Source organism: Pseudophryne corroboree, chromosome 1 (genome assembly GCF_028390025.1).
Source record: "Pseudophryne corroboree isolate aPseCor3 chromosome 1, aPseCor3.hap2, whole genome shotgun sequence".
Lineage (NCBI taxonomy): Eukaryota > Metazoa > Chordata > Amphibia > Anura > Myobatrachidae > Pseudophryne > Pseudophryne corroboree.
In genome coordinates this window covers 906,270,432-906,295,430 of record NC_086444.1, presented here as the reverse complement: position 1 = coordinate 906,295,430, position 24,999 = coordinate 906,270,432, and positions in this window count along the sequence as shown.

Genomic DNA, 24,999 nt, shown 5'->3' with positions numbered 1-24,999 from the left:
GCTAAGTATACAGGCATAGAAGACATTAAGACAAATGTGAATCATAGAGAAGTAGCAGTATCTGTGTTAATGGATGGTTTAAAGGAAGTATTGAGGACGAGGGTACAGACCACCCAACCATGTTGGCGAGGTCTGTCGGTGGCTACTTTGAGAGAGGCCGCTATTGATCATGATCGGAATATCACCAGACACAGGGAGTCACAAAGTGATAAGTTAATGGCCGTAAGTGTACAGGCCCTGACCACAAGGCCACCTCGTCTCCGACCCCTGTGGGTAAGTCAAATGTGGTAACTTGTTATTACTGTCATAAAGAGGGACATTTTGCACGAGACTGTAGATCGAAAAATGCACAAAAATCATATCAACCCCCTAGACAACGACATGACACACGAAATTGGGATCAAGGACCGCAGAGATGGAGTTATGAGCCACACGCAGGAGAAACAAAAAGGTATCCCCCAAAAAGAGACTGGCAAGTCACTGATAGTTCCCATTTACCCCCTTCACAGGTAATAGCTGCCAGCGCAATGCAGGGAGGTCACCACGCACCATAGGGGCGGGGCCACACCTGTAATCTGCAGCCAGTGAAATTGATTGCGAGCCTTGGAAGTGAACCCGAGGTCACAATTGATGTAGCTGGTAAGCAAACCTGCAGAGATTACGATAGGGCCTTTGCATACCAAGCATTCTTTTCTGCTGGCTGCATCGGCTCCGACTAATCTCCTAGGGAGAGATTTACTGTGCAAAATGGGATGCGTCATATACTGTACTCCTGAAGGTGTGTTCTTGGACATACCCGAAAACCACGCTCAGGAAGCGCAGGATATGCTAGACTCCCCAACAAGATTAATGTCACACACTGTTGTTGTAAATAGGTATCCGTCCAAGGTAGAGGAAATGATTTCCCAGATACCGGAATCACTTTGGACCAAGGATGGACAAGACACTGGATTGATGGCAAACGTAGCCCCAGTAGTTGTGCAAGTAAAAGATGGTAGGATAGCTCCAGAAATCCCACAATACCCTCTGAAGCCAGAGGTGGAGTTAGGAGTTTACCCTGTAATAGAGCGCTTGCTACAACAGGGCATCCTGGTAAGAACGTCCAGCACTGCCAATAGTCCCATCTTCCCTGTTAAAAAGAGTGGGGGGAGGGGTTACAGATTAGTGCAGGATCTAAGAGGGATCAACAAAATAGTTGAGAGTCAATTCCCCGTAGTGCCAAATCCAGCTGTCATCCTTATGCAAATCCCTCCCACTGCCAAATTTTTCACTGTGATTGACCTCTGCTCCGCTTTCTTCTCGGTACCTCTGCACCCTGACAGTCAATACTTATTCGCATTTACATACAGAGGAGTTCAGTACACCTGGACTCGATTACCACAAGGTTTCATAGACAGTCCAAGTATTTTCTCACAGGCCCTGCATGATTGTTTACAGTCTTTCCAACCAGAGAGTGGATCAATATTGATACAGTATGTGGATGATTTACTGCTGTGTTCAGATTCACTGGAAGCGTCCCTGAGAGATACGAAACAACTCCTGTTTCATCTTTCAGACACAGGACACAAGGTTTCCAAGGACAAGTTACAATTATGCCAAACCCGTGTGAAGTATTTGGGACACTGTCTAACACAAGGACTGAGACACCTTACCGCTGATAGAATTCAAGCAATTCGTGACATGACCCTGCCACAAACCCAGCAACAGATAAGAACATTTTTAGGAATGTGTGGGTATTGCCGTAACTGGATCCCAGGTTTTTCCATACTAGCCCTACCTTTGCAGGAGATGGTCTCCTCAAACAAACCTGATCGGATTTCGCACACAGACGAGTCTGAGATGGCATTTGAGAGACTTAAACAGTGCCTAACGCAGGCACCGGCATTAGGTATGCCTGACTATGGGAAACCCTTTGAGCTGTACGAAACAGAGAGTGCTGGGTGCGCAGCAGGTGTCTTAACCCAGAAGCATGGTGATGCCAGTAGGCTAGTAGCCTACTATAGCGCCCAGCTAGATACGGTAGCGCGATCCCTCCCCACATGCTTGCGAAGCGTTGCAGCAATAGCATTGCTAGTCACGAAAAGCGAAGATGTAGTGCTAGGACACAACCTCACAATTCATACACCACATGCAGTGTCAACCTTACTGAATTCGGCCCAAACCAGACACGTCTCATCAGCGCGGTTTACAAGATGGGAATTGGCATTGATGGCCCCCGTAAACATCACCATAAGGAGATGCAGCGCATTAAATCCTGCAACGTATCTCCCAGGTGTGCCTGGACAGGCACAAAGGGTGGAGGATGAGAGTGATGGTGAAGGAGGATTTAATACAGGGGATGACACGCATGATTGTATGGAATATTTGACCCAAAATTTCATGGCAAGGCCTGACATCAGTGACAACCCACTGGAAGATGTAGATTTTACTTTCTACACTGACGGTAGTTGTCACAGACAGACGGACTCGGGAGACTTGTGTACTGGATACGCTGTCGTAGATGACCAAGGTACCATAGAAGCGGAACCGCTAGGCCCACCACACTCAGCACAAGTTGCTGAACTGGTTGCCCTAACCAGAGCATGTGAATTGGCTAAGGGCAAATCAGCCAATATTTACACAGATTCTAGTTACGCCTTCGGAGTAGTCCATGATTTCGGGGCCCTATGGCGCCTCAGAAATTTCATGACGGCAGCTGGCACACCCGTAGCGCATGCAGCCCACATCAAAAGACTTGTAACAGCGATACAGGAACCCGACAGAGTGGCTGTTATCAAGTGTAAAGCTCACACATATAGCCAAGACCCAGTATCACTTGGTAACAGCCGAGCAGACGAAGCTTCTAAATCAGCAGCAGGTAACCCCATACAGATAGTACACGACTGATGGTATTTAATACTGTAAACACACAGAAATTATATGAAATGCAAAATTTGTGTTCACCACAAGAAAAGGCAGTTTGGAGGTCAAAAGGATATGGCCAGGAGTCCTCAGGACTCTGGACAGACGGACAGGGTAAGCCAGTGGCACCCAGAGCATACCTTCCAAGTCTAGCGGAAGCGGCACATGGGCTGACTCATCTAGGCAAAGAAGGAATGTGTAAGTTGGTAAGAGCTTATTGGTGCACCCCAGGATTTTCTTCCCATGCGGGTAAAAGAGCGATGACGTCTCACCTGCTTGAGGAAGAATATCGGAAAGGCAATACCGACAGAGCCATCCCATATCCCTCCGACAGATGGCCCTTTTCAAGTAATACAAATTGATTTCATACAATTGCCACCTTGTAGAAATTTAAAATATGTATTGGTCTGTATTGACGTGTTCTCAAATTGGGTTGAAGCATTTCCCGCGGCCACAAATACCGCTGTATTTACTGCAAAGAAAATTGTGCAGGAATTTGTGTGTAGGTATGGTATCCCTAGAATCATTGAAAGTGATAGGGGTACCCATTTTACAGGTGAAGTCTTTCAAACAATGTGTAAGTTGATGGGAATTAATAGTAAGCTGCACACTCCGTATCGCCCCCAGGCGAGTGCGAAGATGGAAAGAGTAAACAGCAATATTAAAAATAAATTGAGCAAGGTAATGACTGAAACAGGACTGTTATGGCCTGAAGCTTTGCCAATCGTATTATACAGCATCAGAACCACTCCCAGGTCCCCTCTTAATCTGTCTCCTTTTGAAATTCTGTTTCGTCGACAACCCCATGTTATGATTAACCCCCAGGATGATTTGAAATGTAACAATGAAGTAACCGTAAAGTACTTGGTTAAGATGAGTAAGCAATTGAGGAATCAGAATGATAATCTAAAGTTGGTGATTCCTGATCTGCCAGACAGTAATTGTCATGACATTGAACCTGGGGATTATGTAATGATACGGAATTTTCTACGCTCAGGTTGCCTTATTGACAGATGGGAAGGACCATATCAAGTCTTATTGACCAGCACAACAGCATTGAAGGTTGCCGAGAGAGAGACTTGGGTCCATTCGTCTCATTGTAAAAAGGTCACTGACCCAGAGAGGTCCCGTGATAAAGAACAGACGGTAGAGGTTGTATCACTAGAGTGTCTGTTCAGGGAGGATTGAGACGACACCTGAGCGCTGAGAATAATAAGACCAGAAGCTTGTCGAGCCAGATTTCTTTTTTCCCATTTGTTATTTTCTCCAGTTCCCACCTCCCTCCTATTTCCTTTCCCCCTTCTTATTTTTCTCCTTTTACTCCTCTAAGATGGACTTGCCCCAAGAGACTGTGATCCGGATTTTCCTGTTGACCATGATGTTGACCAGAGCAGTCTGTTTCGGTGAGAGTACCATGGAGGTCGAGAAAGGATCTGGAATGGGTTCTGATGACCAGGATGCAGGCGTAAATTTCCAAGAGCAACATAATCTCCGAGCAAAGGCGAGTATCAGAAAACGATCTGGTAGCATTGACAATAGAAGAAATTGTGAAGGATTGTTAGCTGAAGAGAACTGCATCTGTAGGCATTGTGACAACATAGTTGAGGATAGGTGCATAAAGAAATGTCAGTCCAGTTTTAATGTTCACATGGACCGGCATCCATTGAGTGACTATCACTCCTTAGTGGGTAAAGTGTTAAATCAGACAGACTGTTGGGTATGCTCTCAAGTACCTCAAGGTCATAGCAAATCAGGACTAGTACCATTCCCTTTAACTGTAGGAGAGGTACTTGAGCTAAGTGGTGGGAGGCCGGTGGACAAGAGGTTTAATATCTCTAGTCCTCCTAGTTTGAAGCTCCACCAATATCATGTGGATAGGTCCTTAGTGTGCTTTAACATTTCCAATCCCCGAAAGCCGGGAAATTGGGAAGTGTCATGGAGTAATCAAACCATGACCTTTTCATACAGAGCCGACAGAATGCCCATAGACACAGAACTTATACGCCAGATAGCCGACCATGGAAAATATTTCCGGTATAGGTACACTCTAGGAAGTAGGACCATGCGAGTTGGAGAAGTATCACCAGGATACTGTGCACATATCGTACAACCTGATACGTGTACTAAACAGATGGGAGAGTTAGGGTTAGGAGATTTCACATGGAAAATTTGTAACATGATAATGTCATACTCCGTCCCATATGTTCTCCCCGATGATGCATATTTCATATGCGGGAGGAAGGCGTATAAGTGGCTTGCCCCAAACTCAGAGGGACTGTGCTATATTGGAAAAGTACTGCCTGAAGTAATGACTGTAACCCATAACAAAATGAAAGATATTCACCGCAGTGCCCAAGCTCCTTATACTCACACTCATTACGAGCATGTCGTTAAACGGCACCTGATAGAGAGGACAGAGCATTCAGCCTCTGATCTGATCCATGAATCCACCAGGATTCAATTCCTACTCGCGTTAGATATCACTCGTACCGCCAGAGGAGTGATAAATTATAAATATATATCTGCGCTTGCAAATTTGTTAGACAATATCGCCGAAATGTATGACGACACCTTCAGGTATACTGGGAAAGAGTTACAAGCCTACAAAACAGAACTGGTTCAGCATAGGATGATTCTTAATTACCTCACAGCTGTGACAGGTGGGTATTGTGTTACCCTAGCAACTCAATATGGAATAAAGTGCTGCACGTACATTACAAACAGCACGGAGGACCCAGCCGAGGTCATAGACCAAAAGATGGATGACATTTTACAATTAAAATGGGAGTTTCGAAGGAAACACAATCTCACACTCGCTGCTGTGGGTAATGAGCTGACCAGTTGGGTGTCATGGTTGAACCCACGAAATTGGTTCTCGGGCTTAGGAGAATGGGCCCAAGGTATTATTATGGATGTAGGGAAATTTCTTTTGTGTATTCTGGGAGTCGTCATATTGGTTGGCCTGATATTTAGATGCGTTCGGGTTTTAACGAAGAGTAAAAGTAATACCAGGGTGATGAGTCTAAGGAGCGAGGACACTGTACTAACAACAGCTAATCTGATTTATGACCCAACGATAGAGACAATGTTGTGATGAAAATGTGATTCCACGGTCCGTTTCTTTCACCCGTTTCTCCTTTGTTTTCCTCCAAGGTACAAAGACATCCGCTTGGAAGAAGAATTTGACAACCTCTTTTATACAGACCATTGATGAACTATGCTACAAGCCCCCAATTTCCCTAGTGACTTTAACTTCTACGATAGCCCAACACTTTAGAGACTGTAACTTTATGGACAATGGAACAACTTTTGCTCGTTATTTATAGCAAAAGCACCGAGAGACATCAGACAACATGTACATCAAGACAAGACTTCAGACAAGACCTCAATCATCAAATGCATATTAAACTCACATAGTTTACGACTGCATTTATAATAATTGCTTCTTATCTTCACCTCTACAACCTTCAGGTAATGACACACATAGTCGATAGGGAATATAGATACAGATATCAGCACTCACAAATCCCCCCATTCATGTATCATCAACTAAATGTGCTCCCCCATTTGTTGCAACCAAAAGCTGAAAAGAGCTCGGTAAAGTTTGACAGCCCATCCACAGACCCGTAATACGGGATAAGAAGGATTCAAATGTATACTTCGCAATACCTCGAAGCTTGATTTAAAACACGTACGGCACGATGATACATGACCCCTCAAACATGGATTCATACACACATGCTTCTACTATCTCACTAGGTCATACCTTTTTCCCACCTGCTCCTCTCCTCCCTTTACCCAATCATAAAATGGTATTTTCAGGATGACATATATTTTTCTTTTTTTGAACTGTTTTAGGAAGTGGCAGTTATTGATGACTGCCAAAGGGTGGACTGTCAAAGTCGGAAAAATATCATGCTACACGTTGCCATATATTCACCTCATGCGCTTGCCCGCTGCACGTGCACATTCTCTCCCGTGCGTGCGGATACTCGCAGCTGCGTGATGGCGCCTCCTCGGCCATGCGCTCGAGCGCGTGGTATGTGCATTTACGGTAGAGTTTGTGTGCGTCTAGCGGGCGACTCAAACGTTAAATAATAAAACCAAATAGTATGTTTTATAGATAATGTTCCCCTTAATAATGACTGTAAGTTTGTTTAATGTAACTGGTCGCTGGACAGAGAAATTCCTCTTTGCATGGTACGAAGGGTCAGACAGGGTTTGAGCAGTGGTGTTTGGTACCTAACTAAAGAACATTTTATTAGAAACAATCCGGTGCTGGTTAGGTAAAGATTAATCGCTCCTGCGTATAGTTATGTCTATTAGTAGTTTCTGGACATTTACTATATTTGCGGTTCATTATCCATGCGGCGGGAATTCTCAGATTCCCTCCCACCTGAGCAGTTTGATATAGTCACAGCCCACCTGTTCAAACTAACCTATGACCTTTTGTTATGATGCGAGGAGACATTCCTGTGTCCAATGAACAATGAGATTGTAGGTCCCTTTGTAGTATACTGTACGCAGTGTATATAAGGACAGCCAGCCTGGCCAGCTCAGTCTTCTCTCCACAAACGGTTTTCATCTTGACTAACTCGGAGCTGGTACCAGGACTGCGCAGCGATCATTCCCCAGTGTGTGTAAGTTATTCTCTGTGACCAACTTATTCCCTGTTTGTATTTGCCATATTCTCTCTCTCTGTTATTGTATAAGATTGTGACGATATTGTATATTTATGTGTAGTTATTCTGCTTAGATATTGATGTTAGCCTGTAGTGTATGAACTGTTAACTGTTTATTCCTTTTTTACATAGCTAGATATTGTTAGTAAAGGTGTTGAAACCTTAGCAAGGTATTGTGTGTTTATTACATTGCAGAGGGTAATCGGAGCGTCTCAATCGCTCAAGCAGCTTTAGTATTAACAAGGTTAAGCAGCGTTATATCGCTACAGTATTTCAGTAGTAAGGTTTACAGTACAAACTCAATCTTTTACTGTGTTGCATACAAGGTTTACTGAGTGTCATCCCGTGAGCGTCTGCGCCGCTCGTGTTCCCCTCGTGGTCACGAGCGTACGCTACGCTGGTAGCGTAGCATTACGGTAGTCGGCCGCCTATAGCGTGCTCGTCACCAAGCGTTAAGCCGTGAGCGAGCGTGTCGCATGTGCGTCTCGACCACGGATAAGCGTCTGCTACGCTAAGTACGTACCCTTACGGTACCCCATACGCCAATTGCGTACTGAGTCTCTTACCCATTTTATAGTGAATGTTATAAGATAAATATTTAGCTTTATCACAGCCCTGCGTTCAGATAGTCGCTGCCTACAGGGGGAGTGTATTTTCATTGTGCAAGTGTGCGAACGCATGTGTAGCAGAGCTGCACAAACTGATTTTGTACAGTCTCTGTGCACCCCAAGACTTACTCAGCCGCTGCGATAACATCAGCCTGCTCGGGACCGGATTTAATGTCAGATACCCTCCGTTCAAACGCTTAGTCCTACCTGCGTTTTTCCAGACACTCCCTGAAAACAGTCAGTTGCCACCCACAAATGCCCTCTTCCTGTCAATCTCCCTGCAAATGCCCATGCAAATTGATTTTTTGCACCATCCCGTCGCTGACCGGCGATCCCCTTTGCAGCCGTCCGTCATGCCTGCGCATTGCGGTGCATACGCATGCGCAGTTCAGATCTGATCGCCCAGCGATCAGGTCTGAATTACCCCCGTAAAAGTACTGTAGATGGCAAAGTCAAGAGCAGAGACCAAAGTTGAGATGGGGGTGGCCAGAGGAGCAAGTTGACAGTGGCAAAGAGGTGCCGGAGATTTGAGGACTGGGAGGAGATGACGTTCTTGAAGTATGCTTGTTTAGAGAGGGATACATTTGTAGTGGAGAAAGTATGCCTTAGAGTGTAATTTCCTAAACTGTCTTCATTAAGTGTATCCCATTGAGAGGGGTAACTGAGATGGGGGATCAATATTGATAAAAAACAGGCTGAGATGTGTATGAGAAGTGAATGAGGTGCTAGAGGTAGGGTCAGTGAGAGAGGTGATGTAATGGGAGCAGCATTGTTACCAGACAACTTGTGCTAGTAATTTACCAGCTGTGTACCTTCCATCTGTAGTATCTTTTGTTAGAGTAGCCCAAATAGTTTTGTGCGTGGGCTCTATGGAGCAATTACATAATTTTTCATCCTTTAGTAAAGTTGTCAGGGGTAGAGCAACTAACAAAAAATTATAGGAATTCTTCATTTGTGAGTGCATAGACTCATATTGGGAGACACGGGGGTCATTCCGAGTTGTTCGCTCGCTAGCAGTTTTTAGCAGCCGTGCAAACGCTATGCCGCCTCCCACTGGGAGTGTATTTTAGCTTAGCAGAAGTGCGAACGAAAGGATCGCAGAGCGGCGGCAAAGTTTTTTTGTGCAGTTTTGGAGTAGCTCAATACCTACTCAGCGTTTGCGATGACTTCAGACTGTTCAGTTCATGTTTTGACGTCACAAACACGCCCTGCGTTCGCCCAGCCACGCCTGCGTTTTTCCTGGCACGCCTGCGTTTTTTCGAACACTCCCTGAAAACGGTCAGTTGACACCCAGAAACGCCCACTTCATGTCAATCACCCTGCGGCCAGCAATGCAACTGAAAAGCTTCGCTAGACCTAGTGTGAAACTACATCGTTCGTTGTAAAAGTACGTTGCGCGTGCGCATTGCGCCGCATGCGTAGAAATACAGTTTTTTTGCCTCATCGCTGCACAGCGAACGAATGTAGCTAGTGATCAACTCGGAATGACCCCCATAGGCCTTCCTTTATTTAGCAGTATTGGGGATGATGTAACCCCTCACATAGGCGTTTCTATAATGGTGCAGTGTGTGCGGTGCACATGGGCCCCTAGGCACAAATCACTTGGAAAATGGGCGCCAGAGTTTACTAGATGCTGGAGAGGAGGAGTTCCACGACAGAGGCTGCATGCGGGTCCCCTCCTCTCTTAAAACACCCCTGACCCCTCGGGTGGACCACCACCCAAGTGGCGAATCTGTCCAGCGGTCGGGATTCCGACTGCCAGTATTGTACTGGGTGTCAGGAATCCTGTGTCTGTATCTTGACCACCGGGATCCCGACAGCCGGCAAATTGATTGCCTCCCATGCTGGGAAGCTTAGTTTTTACACTGTAATTTAGTGTTAAGCTAGGAAACACCAATAAGCAAAGTTGTACCGTTTAACTGGATTCCTAAATGTAATGCTCTAAGGTCCTGATTCTGAGTCGCTCACGGTGGAATTGAGCAAGTCTGCTACTGTGCAGACGTGAAAATCCCTAAAAACTGTTACGGCACATGCATCACAACAGAGTGTGCGCACAAAGGCACTGGGTGTAGTATGGTATGCCGGCGGCCGGGCTCCCGGCAACCAGCATACCGGTTCCGGGAGCCCGACCGCCGGCATACCGACAGCGTGGCGAGCGCAAATGAGCCCCTTGCGGGCTCGGTGGTGCACTACATGCGCCACGCTATTTATTCTCCCTCCAGGGGGGTCGTGGACCTCCACGAGGGAGAATATGTGTCGGTATGCCGGGTGTCGGGATTCCGGCGCTGGTATACTGTGCGCTGGGATCCCGACATTCGGCAACCAGAAGACCACCCAAGGCACTACTGCATTTGAAATGCACGGTATCAGAGATGTTTTGGAAAAGTGCTGAGCGATCGCTAAACCTGCACAGATATGGTCCAGCTTATGGGCGTGTTATAGGAGTATTGTGGGTGTGTTACTGAAGTGTTTGCCTACTCTGACGCTCAATCATTCACTTTGGAAGCCATACTCAGATTTAAAATCTGCACCTGTAATAGGACTGGTGCACGTTTCGATGGTGCCATCTAAAGACGCACCAGACCAATTGTGCCATTTAAGTACGCACCAGACTGTATTACAGCATGTACAGATGCTGACAGTGGGCGTCTCGGTTCTTGCACAGTCATACGCATGGATGTACAGCTGGGAAGACCTCTGTAGAGGCATTTGCATAAAGTCCCAGACGGACGAACGCCAATTAACACAGCCATGACCTCTTCTGCAGCCACCTCTGAATCAGGCCCTAGGCGAGTCCTATAGTGGAATAAAGTTATCTAACAAAAGTTTGAGACAAATATATATTTTTTTTAAATGGAACATTTTCTGTGAAACTCTTGTGATTAACAAATTATTCAATACTTTAAATGTCAGTAAAGTGCAATTACATTCTGTGCATATGGAGTCAAATGTATTCTGTCAGTACTTCACAGCAGGAGGGTTTTTTTTATGTATGTTAAGTATAAAATGCTGTGAGGTAGCATCCTACCTTGAGATGTCTTATTAATGATGGCTCTACATTAACCCTTCTCTTGCCTAAAAGTTGTATAAGTCGCATGGTAAAACAATGTAAATCATCCAGTTTTAGGGTGTTATTCAGGTTTGTTAGCAAACCTAAAAAGTTTGCAGTTGGGCAAACCATGTTGCACTGCAGGTGGGTCATAGGTAACGTGCAGAGAGATTTACGTTTGGGTGGGTAATATTGTTTCTGTGCAGGGTAAACACTGGCTGCTTAATTTTTACACTGCAATTATTTCAATTTTGATCACACCCCACCCAAATCTAACTCTCGCTGCACATGTTACATCTGCCCCACCTGAAGTGCAACATGATTTTGCCCAATTGCTTACTTTTCTGGTTTGCTAACAAATCTGAATAAGGCCCTTAGTCCTCACATTTTGTAAGAGCATCAATTCCAGTCTCCTGTGGGGGATGTATTCAAAATGTTGACGGTCAGGATACCGGCATTCATGAGACTGACGCCGGAATTTCGACAGTCTACATTTTACTGTTGGACAGAATCCTGACACCCCACACCGGGCCAATTCCCACTCTGGGCCCAAAGCATGGTGAGCGTTTTTGCTGCCGGTATACAGGCAGGTGGGATTCCACTGTCGTTATACTGACAGCCGGCATCCTGTCTGCCAGTATATCATACCGCACCCTTCTTTGGGGCTCTTGCACCTAGAGATAACTGGTTCAAAGCTGTGTAGCACAGAGCTCTCCTGGTACTCCTGGCCCCCATTAGTAACATAGCATATGTTACTGTCCAATTTATACCCCTTTTCCACCAAAATCTCGGGTCTGACCTGTGATTTGGAACACGGTTTCAAGCTGGGTCAGCCCTGAGATTTACCCCATTTCCTGGGTTGGCGCCATTCACACTGCACTCTGGTGCAATGCCAGCGCCATCTCAAAGTGACGGAATCAAGCACCTGCCGACCGGTGGATGGCGGACAGCAGGTGGCATGCAGCCGTCAACAGGCGGGGCGCGTTCGGGAGGGTGCCACACTGGAGAAAATCAGGGAGACATTATGGCCAGTAAGCAGGGATGGGGTGAAATCCGTAACAGTCTGGACCATACGGGAAGGCTATAATCTCTCCCTCCCTGGTGATGTCTGTCATGTGTGATGGGTTTTTGAGTCAATCACCACACCCGGGTAACCCGTTTCCACTGTAGCTCAAGCATGTCTTTCCCGGTAAAAACTTTGCCAGGTCTTTACCTAGACCCTGGTAGAGCCGTTTCCACTGACAAAAATACCGGGTTGGTGCACGTTCATATGCAAAATACCGGGATTTTCATGTCAGTGGAAAAGGGGTATTAGTATACCTGTAAGTAGTGCTTCTGTTTCAATAAAATAAGTAGTACCCCCAGAGCTGAAGAATAGATTAATATGGTTGGCTTAATAACTAAATTAGTATTGCCCCTATAATTTTGAAAGAAATGTCTTCTCCTAATGATTACTTTTCTAGTAGAAAAATAAAAAAAATACATGCTCTGTTAGTAATATGATTACTTTAAGGCTAAGTTAATTGGTTTAAATATTTTGTTTAAATGCAGAGGCAATGAATAAATCATGTCAGTCTGTGCTGTGGGACTTTGCAGGATACTTGGTTTACTCATGCTTATACCTCTACTTACACGGGAATGCTCATATGAACTTCACATGAATAATCCATGACGTGATTTTCTGTGCACAAATCCCAAATAAATAATGCTCCTCAGCTCTTCTTTATATGTTTACTAATAGTGCTCCGGGGTTTTTTTTTGTTATTATTATGATTATAAGTAATGATCTTGGAAGCTGCAAATGAAGGCTTGGCTATACCTCTTTCGGCAAGAGGATGGGCACCTGAGTGATATAAATATGCTGCCATCCTAAATGCAGATTTTTAAAATGATCTGTTTGATGGGTGAATGTGAGATGAATAGTATACAGCTCAGGGCTTTGTGTTTCATATTCGAGTCTAGTCTAGTAATGTACTACAGATCTTGCTTCTGAAGACAGTATCATTATTCTATTGCAAGAATAAATAAAAAACAAAATTCCAATTTTTACTTGAGATATCTTTTAATTTATTGATATTAGGCTGGCAGCTCCATCATATATTGAAGAATAAAGGAATACAGCAAACATCCATATTTGTGAAACTTGGGTATAAAACATAATTTTTTGGGGGGTATGTTTTGAATGTTCAGTAAGACTAGAAATTTGTAGCTAAATTGTCTTTAAATTGAGGGAAATTAGTGACCACTATGAGGCTGAATGGCAGCTTTTCTGTTTAGGTACTTCATCATATAGTTATGACTTAACACACCCTCAAGTTCAAACATTTTAAAATTACAGTTTAATTAGACTTTCTGGTTGGCCATTTCCACCAAATCTCCAAACCTACATCTGTGTCAGAGGTTGGTCACAGAGAAGCTATTCTGAGTCTACCTTTCTTTCAAGTAAACATAGTCCTAGCAATGAGAGCCCACTGCATGGCCTTAAATTATTTGCAGACTTACCATGAACCACCATCTCTAATCAGTATTTGAGCTGCAGATCCCTTACTGCTTGAGCTCCCTTTGAAGCTACTAATTCTGTATAATGGTTGCAGTATTTGAACTATACACTATATTGAGGCCTTCATCTTTTGAAAAAAAAAATTAGTTTCTGACTTGGGAGAGAGCCCCAACATTCTTCCCTGAATGACAGAAAATTGGTTGCTCCTTAGCTTTCCCCACTGGATCAGTCAGTACTGGAGTTCTACCATCCTTGTCATCTTGTCCAGTTTAAGTCCCCATTTTAATGCCACCTGTTTGCCAGTAATCTCTAATGCTGGGTACACACTTAGCGATGTGTACACAGCCCGACATTGCTGCCGACGGGACCCTGCATGCGGAAAGTGCATACACAAGTTTGTCAATGCCAGGTCCGACCTGGGGGTCCATGTGAATGCAGCATGGCAGCATGTATTTGCTTGCACCATCCCCTATCGTCCCTGCAGCAGAGCTGATGGAGAATGTCGCTAGTGACCAGCGGGAACACGCGTATCATGGGTATAGACCATGTATCCGATATGTCACTCTGATCTGCGGGATCAGGCAACATATCATCCAGTCCATAGGTTCTCAAACTCGGCCCTCTGGACCTCAACCAGTTCTTGTCTTCTCAGGTCTCACAAAATCACAAGTGAAATAATTAGCTCCACCTGTGGTTCTTTTAAAATGTATCAGTGAGTAATGAGTACACCTGTGCACCTGCTGAAAAATGTGACATGTTTGGGGTCCTGAGGACCTATTTTGAGAACCCCTGGTCTAGTGTGTACCCAGCTTTAGATTATCATCTATGGGGCAATTCCTCATTCAGTGCAAATTGTTTGAATTCCCAGTTATTTGAAGTAGTAAGGTTGCTAGGCATAGTAATATATATATATATATATATATATATATATAGACGCATAGTAAAATTCAGCGGCACTCAGAGACTGTTCAAATAGTCAAAAAGTTTGTATTAAAGATTACTGCAAAAATCCAACGTTTCGGGACCGAATCGTCCCTTTTTCAAGGTGAGTAGCAGTGGAATAACATATAAAACATACCTTTATACCATAAGAAGAGACCCCACGTGTGCTCATCGGTGAGACGCCGTCCGACCTCGGAACCCGGCGACTTCCGCTGTCGTCATCGGGGGGCGTCCGCCGTTACCGTGGTAACCGGACGCTTAGGCGCTCCCCTGGTGACGTGCTGTGAAAGAGAATGTGCACGTAAACATACAGCGGTCCCACCACCTGACAGGCTGAATCCAACTACTTTAAACTTAACATCGTTAACGATGTTAAGTTTAAAGTAGTTGGATTCAGCCTGTCAGGTGGTGGGACCGCTGTATGTTTACGTGCACATTCTCTTTCACAGCGCGTCACCAGGGGAGCGCCTAAGCGTCCGGTTACCACGGTAACGGCGGACGCCCCCCGATGACGACAGCGGAAGTCGCCGGGTTCCGAGGTCGGACGGCGTCTCACCGATGAGCACACGTGGGGTCTCTTCTTATGGTATAAAGGTATGTTTTATATGTTATTCCACTGTTACTCACCTTGAAAAAGGGACGATTCGGTCCCGAAACGTTGGATTTTTGCAGTAATCTTTAATACAAACTTTTTGACTATTTGAACAGTCTCTGAGTGCCGCTGAATTTTACTATGCGTCTGTAACTGGAGTTTCTTCAGAGGGCACCAGGGCAGCTGCACCAATTGTGGGAGTGCCGGTCCAAGTCTTATCTTTATATATATATATATATATACACTCAGCAATGTACCCGGCACTCCACCTTGAAGTAAGCTGGTTCTGGTGCCCTCATAAATACAACATGTACACTCAAAGATGCGGCAATCACGAACACTTTGTAAGAATCACAGACACCGGTAGAGGTAAATTCAACGTTTCAATCCTTTAAGGATTTTCGTCAGGAGCAAGCTTGCTCCTGACGAAAATCCTTAAAGGATTGAAACGTTGAATTTACCTCTACCGGTGTCTGTGATTCTTACAAAGTGTTCGTGAGTGCCACATCTTTGAGTGTATATATATATATATATATATATAAAACTGAAGTAGAGATGAGCGGGTTCAGTTTAACTCGGATTTACTCGGTTCTCAAAACGGCATCTTATTGGCTCACGGATGTCACGTGTTTTGGATAACCAATAAGAAAAATCCGGATAAAACTGAACTGGCGTTAATTCTGGCACTTCATCCGAACCCGCTCATTTCTAAACTGAAGAGGACTTTTTTTTTTTTTTAAAGGATTTTTTTTTTTCAACTTTGTATGGCTCTGGGTGCACCTCAACTTTTCATTTATTTGGATGCCTGTACTCAATCTGTAGACTATTAGACAATTTTTGTCCTGTGTGAGAATCAATTGATATTATAGAAAAAGACCACAGTGGATTGGAAGCTATTCTTTCTGCAGCGGCGTACACTGGGATTCCACAGGGAATACATCGTGGGTGTAGAATTGGATCTTGATCTGAGGCACCAACAGGTTAAAGCTTTTACTGTTCCCAGGAAGCACTGTACTGCCTCCTCTATAACCCCACCTCCGGGCACTGGAGCTCAGTTTGTAAGTTGGTGCCTGCAGAGCAGATCACTAACAGGTGGGGATGCACTAGACAGCCCTGAAAAGAGCTTTTTAAGAAGATTTCAAGGGCAGCAGCACTGTTTATGTCATTCTGGCATTCTGTGCTGCGGCTCCATCACCTCCCCAGCAGCGCTGCATACTCCGCGGACGGGTTCCCGGGTACTTACAGCGGAGGCGCACCGGTCATCAGGCACACCACCGCTGACGATCTCCTAGATCGTGTGGCTGCACATCAGGGAGGAGGTAAAAGGGTTCCCCAGGTGGGACCCACTGGTAAATTGCGGCCCAGTCGCGGTCCCAGGAAACGGACCGCGCCGCTGGCGTGGACACTGTACTGCACAGGGACCCCACTATATCCACCAGGGCAGAGAGCATAGGTCGGATTTACTAAAATCCATTTTACATAGGCTTCACAGTACCCAGTTGTGAGGACCATCAAAGGGGATAAGGCGCTGACCTGTAGCCCCTCCCCCAGCTCCGGGCGCCATCTATTGCTGCTTTTCCCGCCCTGGAGCTGCATTTCACTCTCCCTCACTCCCTGACAGAGATTTTGGCGCTATCTTTACACAACTAGCTGAGCTGATCTCCGGGACTGCAGGCACTGTCTCCTCTGTAAAGCCGCCTGTTTCATCAGTGCTGTGCATTTACAGGCACTTAAGTATTCTACATGTCATTTTAGACAGTGTTAGTTAAGAACAAGTGTACTGCTATCTGAATATTTAGTACAAGTGTTCTGTGATATACATCCAGTATCTACTGTGCATTGTTTTTTTTTTTTTTTCCAAATATGTTTATTAAATACCTCCAAAACATGGTACAGAAGTAAGGAAAAAACTGCATACATATCAAACATATCTACATCAAAGTAGGCAAATAAGAAAGGTAAAAGTACACAGCATATATGAGTAGGTGGAGGAAATTTTCCAATTTTCCAAAACAATCAACAAGAACAAACTGTAAACCACCAGAAGAGCGGCGGTCAGGCTATAATATATTGAGAATGGGACTGAATATGACTGACTAAAAACTGACACTCAATTCCGGCAGTTCAAATAACAAAAAAAAAAAAAAAGGGGAGGTAAAAAAGAACATCACAAAAACGTTAGAACAAAAATAGGCAAAAACACCTACCAAGAGCCACAGGCCACCGATCCGTCCATAGAAGTGTCCAACCAATCCGCCAGGGAAGAAACAGGAGAAATAAGAAGAAAGGGGAAAGAAAAGAAGAAGTGTGTGGAGAGGGAAGTACGGATGAAGAAGAAGAGGGGGAGGGGAAGATAGGAGGCTCAGTCAGTTAGAGAAAGTTGGCTATCAAGTTGTCGGAGAGAGTACCAAAAGTTAGATTGGAAACATTTATGTATTGCTAGTTTAGTGTGGGCAGGGAGGGTACAAATGTATTTATCCCAGCACTTAAAGAGTGCAGGAGTCAGGGTTTCCTTGTGGATAGAGGCCTCCAGCCAGTCCATATTAAATAAGAAGAGTAACCTAGAAGTAGCCATAGGGAGAGTAGGAGAGGTAGGATGGATCCACTGTTGCAATATAGCTTTTTTCCCCACTGCTGAAAGTAGCACTATCAATTTTTTATCAGTGCGTGGAATTCCAGGTTGGTCCGACAGATGACCAAAGAGGGCCCAGGGAGCAGTGCATTGAAAGGGGATGCCTAGCGTTGAGGTGCCATAGTGGTGTAAGGTATGCCAGAATTTTTGGATGACAGGGCAGGCCCAGAGACAATGGAAAAGGTCAGCTTCTACCGTTGAGCATTTATTACATCCGGCCCTATCTGATATACCCATTAGAAAACCTTGTTTGGGCGAAATATATGCCCTGTGTAGCAGTTTATAGGCCATTTCCTGATATATACTAGCCGGTATTAGTTTAAGGGTCATAAAAAAAGTATCTAGTAGGGTGTCTACTGTGAGTGTAGGAACTTGGGAGATCCATTTAGCCAGATCAGGAAAATCAGTGTGGGGGTCCAGTTCAGTGCGGATGCGTGCATAGATAGAAGATATGGAGTATGTGTTGGAGCGTAAAAGGGAGTCTAAGGGGTTAACAAAGTCTTTTCCCGTGAGGTGAGGGAGAACGGATGTAAGATAATGTATAGCCTGGGAGTAGTAAAATCCATGCAGGGGTGAAATTGCATATTTCTCAATAGCCTCCTGGAATGGCAAAGGAGTGTGAGTAGGTGTCATCAGATTACGTAGAGTCTTTAAACCAGAGGAGCACCAAGCACCAAAAGGCAAAGAGGCAGTACCATTTTGGAACTCCAGGTTTCCAAGCAAAGGTAGAGATACTGAGTAATAATATTTGAGACCAAGGGCTTTCCTAGCCATTTTCCACGCCTTAATAGTGGAAGACAATAGCGGGTTATCAAATTGGGAAGATTTTATTTGAGAGGGCCGGGCATGTAGGAGGTAAGCAAGAGAGAGAGGAGCACAAAGCTGAGATTCTAACTTGGTATCTGTGAATACATCGTTGCCACTGAGCCAATCCATAGCGAAACGTAGTAAGCACGCTAGATTGTATTGTTTAATGTTTGGTAGGTTTACACCCCCTTGGCGCACCGATTGCGTCATTTTTTTTAGGCTTATCCTGGGGCGCTTACGGTTCCATATAAACTTGGAAAGCAAGGTATTAAGTAAAGAAAAGTCGGAGTTAGTGAGAAGAATGGGAGTCATTTGGAGAATATACAGGAGTTTCGGGAAGCTTGCCATCTTAAACAGGTTGCATCTCCCTAACATATTAAGGGGAAGGTTTTGCCATAGGCTAAGTTCAGTCTGTATTTTATGTATGATCGGGGTAATATTACGTGCATAGAGGGTGGAGAGATGTTGTGGTAGAGCCACTCCTAAAAAGGTGATATGCGAGGGGGCCCATCTAAACGGGAAGGGTCTAATCCAACCCAGTCTCGCCTGGCCAAATATGGCCAGGGCTTCAGACTTGGCAAAGTTAATGGAGAAGCCAGCAAAAGACGAAAATCTGTCAATTGCCTCTACCAATACAGGAAGGGAGCGTTTAGGGTCAGAGGTACATATAAGTAGGTCATCTGCGAAGGCTATAACTTTGAGTTCGCGATCCCCAATAACAATGCCTCTAAACCCAGGTAGTAGTTGGATATAACGAATAAAAGGTTCCAAGGCCAAATTAAAAAGCAGAGGGGAGAGAGGGCATCCTTGTCTGGTGCCTCTCTCAAGAAAAAAGGAAGAGGAGGCCACATTATTAACTACCACCTGGGCCATCGGAGCAGTGCAGAGGGTCCGCATTAGACTACAGAAATTAGTGCCAAATTGCTGATGGGAGAGCACTCTAAAAAGGTGTGGCCAAGCGATTTTATCGAAGGCCTTTTCGGCGTCTAGATTGATAAGAATATTGTCTTCCAAATTATGAAGGCGGGTATGGGAAATAGCAGCTATCGCCGATCTAATACCTTGTACAGATTGTCTGCCTTTAATAAAGCCTAATTGGGCCGGGGAAATGAGATGAGGCAGACAAGACTGTAGACGGTTGGCCATTAGTTTGGTAAGCAATTTGAAGTCTTGGTTAAGAAGTGAGATAGGGCGATAAGAACCCACAAGGGAGGGATCTTTACCCGGCTTGGGTATTACGATTATCCGTGCCTCATTGAAGTATAAGGGTATAGTTCTGGAGGTAAAGATATGATTATATAATTTGGCTAGAGTGGGTGTGATTTCAGCATTAAGTAATTTATAATATTCAGCCCCAAAGCCATCAGGGCCTGGGCTCTTGCCGTTTGGTAAAGATTTGATAGTTGTGAGTATCTCTTCCTCAGTTATAGACATCTCGAGAAGGTCCCTGTCATCTCGAGAGAGGACAGGAAGCTGAGCGTCATACAGAAAGGATTTACCTGTCTCCACGTTATCTGGCTCTGCTGTATATAGGGATTTGTAAAACTGCATAAATTCGGCGCAAATGGCTGTCGGATCTGATATAATAGTGTCTGAAGATTTAACCACCTCAACCCATGTGCGCGTCCGGGGTCCCCGAGCGAGGTTTGCCAAGAGTCTGCCCGATTTATTACCCCATCTAAAAAATTTGTTCCGCTGGTAATCATATCGTGTCTGGGCCTGCTCTGTTAGGAAGGTATCATATACTTGTTTAGCAGTCAGGTAAGCCTCTTTATGTGCGGGAGTGTCGGAACGCTTATACGTTCTATAAGTTGAGGTGAGAAGGGAGCTCAGTTCATGGAGGCGGGAGTTAAATGCTTTGCGTTTGGAATTTACGTATGAGATAATGTGGCCCCGGATAACAGCTTTAGAGGCGCTCCAGAACAGTGAGACATCCTCCGCCTGGGTCAAATTATCAGAAACGTAGGTGTGCCAAGTGTGTCTAAGGTGTAGGAGAAAATCCTCAGAGTGAGTAAGATAGGCAGGGAATCGCCAGCATTTGGAAAAGCATTGGGGCAACGCAAGCTTAAGAGAGATCATAATAGGGGCATGGTCTGAGATAATAATATTTTGAATCGATGTGTGAGTGACTTTAGGAAAGAGGTGTCGGGATAAGAAAATATAATCAATACGGGAGTGTGTGGAGTGGGGGTGAGAGTAGAAAGAGTAATCACGAAGAAGAGGGTGATGGATACGCCAAGGGTCAGAGAGAGCAAGTTGTGAACAGAGGGAAGAAAGAAGATCATAGCCGGATTTGGAGGATGAAGTACTCACCCCAGACCTGTCCATGGACGGATCGATGACCGTGTTGAAATCTCCTCCTAGGATTAGATTAGAGCTCCCCCAAGAGGAAAGTTTCTGTAGGACAACTGCAAAAAAATCCTGTTGAGAGACATTTGGGGCATATAGATTAAGGAGAGTATACAAGACATTATCAATAATCACATCTAGCAAAATAAATCTCCCATTAGGATCGAGAAATTTTCTGCGTATCGAATATTGTAGGGACTTGTGAAAAAGGATGGCAACTCCCCTGGTCTTATTAGAGTAAGGGGCCGAGATACAATCCCCGATCCAGGGGGCACGTAGAGTGTTACGGGGATCGTCCAGCCAATGTGTTTCCTGTAAGAAGGTGATGTGAGGGGTCAAACGGTGGAGGTGGGAGAGCACTTTCTTACGCTTCACTGGAGCGTTAAGGCCCTCCACATTCCATGATACTATATTGAAGGCAAGGAGTGGGGTATCTTCCGCGGCGGCGGGGGGAGTAGGAGCAGGGTCAGCTATATCAGCCTATACCGATGGTTGGGAATGCAAGAAAAAATATACTAGAGGTAAAGTAGGGCCCCTGCCCGTCCCAGCGAGCGGGAAGGGGTTGACCCATGGAGGATCGGGGTCGGCAGGTCTGGCAGGTGCAACCAACAATATTAAACAGTAACATAGAAAACAAACAAGAAAAACAAGAAAATTTACAGCTCATTGTATACACAGAGCTGCGCAATTATTCCTCTCCACGTGACCTGCAGATGGAGAAAAAAAAGAGAGAAAAACATGCATGCAAGCAATAATAACAGTGCAACAGTCAAGTGGGTAAACTCGAGAAGTGGGCCTTGGCGAGTGTTATGTCATCGAAGAACAACGGCTTGCCGTCCTCGAAGACCCGCAGCCGGGCCGGGTACAGGAGAGAGAATTTGATTTTGGCATTAAACAGTTGCTTGCACAACGGGGCAAACTCCTTGCGTTTAGCAGCGACAATGGTGGAAAAATCCTGAAATATCAAGAGCCGATCTCCGTTGTAGGTTAAGCTATCCGTCTTCCGGTAGTGGTCTAAGAGTCGAGCTTTGTCGGCATAATTAAGGATTTTCATGATCACCGGGCGAGGGCGACCAGAGTTCGTTTTACGTTCAGGGCCTATTCTATGTGCCCGCTCAATAGCCAGAGGGGCACCTTTGAGATCCATGGCCAGTTGTTGCGGTATCCAGTTAGAGAGAAGATCAAGTAACTCATAGCCTTTGACCGATTCGGGGATACCCACCACCCGGAGATTACTTCTGCGTCCGCGATTCTCCAAATCATCTAGCTTCTGGGTCAGATCCGAAATGTCGCTTTGCTGTGAATTAATGGTGAGTTGTGCTGCATGCAAATCATCCTCCAGGGTAGACACCCTCTGTTCGACGTCATCTAAGCGGCCAGAGTGTTGAGTTAATTTGGATAGAGTAGAGTCAATAGCTTCTCTAAGGCCCGCCAGTTTTTCATCTAGTAGAGGGCCCAGCACCGCCGCAATATCCGCAGGTTTCATTTTGGGAGGCTTATTGGCCGGAGCAGACTTGCGTTTTTGTAAGGACCTGGAACGGGTGACAGAGCAATCTGAATCAGACGAGTGTCTCCACACAGTATCGCCTCGGGTTGTAGAGGCGGGGTCAGCAATTGACATCGGGGTGGGTATGAGAAATTTTTCCATAAAAATAAGCGGGCAACGGAGAACCGATTTATACAGTAGGAGTCGCCTCACGCAAGGAGCAGGCTATAATGAGGTCACATGGAGAGGAAAAAAGAAGCGGAAGTATAACAGGTTACATCTCAACGAGTAATAGCTCAGGACCGGTAGGCATCAGTCCGTGAACAGCGCACATGGGCGAGGAGAAATGTCACACAGGTGTAGAGGCCGGCATGGGTTTATGGGTGGAGCAGGTGGAGCTTCCGAGATATAGGTGATCGCAGCAGCGCCTATTCCAGCAGGGGTGCAGGGTCAGCTCTCTGCAGGGTGAAAGCCTCCGGGCAGATGGCGGCAGGGCTGTTAAAGTTTGCACCTGTTGTTTCAAGGTGTAATATGATAACTCCCCTCCAGCCGCTAAACAGGAGACATGAGAATAGGCAGGAGTATAGAAATATATTTATAGTGGCTGTGAGTTGTCTAATCTAAAAGTCGCCACAAGAGGGAGCTAGAGCTACAGCCATTTCTAGCTATGGAGTGAGGAGAGAGTTGTGCCAGTCACAAGATGGCCGCCGCCTGTAAATGAAACACGGATCCTCCGGAGGTCCCCAGGTCGTTGATCCCCACCAGTGGGGGGGGGGGGGGGGGGGAGATCTGTTCTTGCGAGGATGTATGAGGTGGGGGTCGGAGGGCAGGCGCCCGGAGAGGCCAGGGATCGGCAAAGCAGAGCTTAAAGTCCGGGCGGCGCCAACCACAAGATGGCCGCCGGCCGCCAGTCACACTCGTCCCGGCTCTCACCTCCCGCAGATTGTCCGGTCGTCGGTCTCCTGTGAGGGTCAGTGGCTGATGGGTGAGCTCTTGGGTGCCAGGGAGCGCCGCTCAGGTGGGGGAGGGGTCCGCAGAATCGCCGCACCAGGTCCAACGGACCGACGGCTCCACACCAAAATCGAGGCCCCGGCTTCTGGGGCGGAGGTAGGCCGCAATCCGCAGGGGGCAACACAGGGCCTCCCCGATTCCGCAGCCTCGACCTCCGGGTGCAGGGTGATGTAGCAGGGCTCAGGGGATTGTTTCCTTGCAGGTGGGCCCCCAAAGTTAGCTCAGAGGTTTATTTTATTGTGTTGCTGGCCGGAGCTCTGCAGGAACCCGACTTCTCCTGATGCCAGCCAGGCCACGCCCCCCCTACTGTGCATTGTTATATCTATATACATACATATCTATATGTAGATTTACTAGCCCAGTGCAGGTTTATTGTTTATCTGTAATAACTTCTGCATTGTACCTGTGACTGAGTGTGCCTGTAGCTGCTGTGTGGATTTCATTCTCGTGTATCACACCTCTTGCTATCACTATATTCTGTACCCTGGGGGGCTAGGTGCGTCAGGGTCTCATATATATATATATATATATATATATATATATATAGTCCATGTATTCCGGCTCTCCATTGAAAAGGTGACTGCACCGGGTGCCTTTGTGAAAGATTCCATACACAACCAGCAAACGTAGCACTCCTGGTGTCTTATTAAATAAATCTCTCAGATGGGCAGTTTAGTAAAACAACGTTTCAATGCCGTTTTATTGTTAAGGCATAGAAACGCCTCAATGCCTTAACAATAAAACGGCATTGAAACGTTGTTTTACTAAACTGCCCATCTGAGAGATTTTTTTAATAAGACACCAGGAGTGCTACGTTTGCTGGTTGTATATATATATATATATATATATATATATATATATATAGTGCTACACAGTATATACTGTTGTGTATTTTTTACTGTGTATTTCAGTCACCTCATACCACTTTAATCCTCTGTTTTTACTGTCACATAAATCAGGGGGTTATTTGCAGGTATTGTGTGTGTCTGGCTATATTGTACTGTTACGCTCTAATGCTACATTCCCTATAATGTCTGCCACACAGGGCAGGAAATCTGCATCATGCAGTGCTGGCACCAAGGATTTACCTGAGGGATACGTTTTAGCTGATGGTTCAGGCATTGGGTGTCATACATCTCCCAGTCAGCCTGCAGCACCTGTGGCCAATCAGGAACCACCTTGGGCAGCGTTCTCAAGTATGCTTAATACACTTGTGACATGTCTTACGCCCCCTGTGGGACCTCCTGTGCCATTGCAGCCACATATTGTCCCTGTAGTTAATCTGCCCTGGGCGGACACTCTGTCTACCCAGTTATAACAATTAAATCAATCTTTGGTTAGACAAAAGTCTACCCCACGCCCGTCTGGGGTCAAGGGGTCATCTAAGTGGGTCATTTCTTCCTCACAATCCACTAATATTTTGGATAATTCTTCTGATGA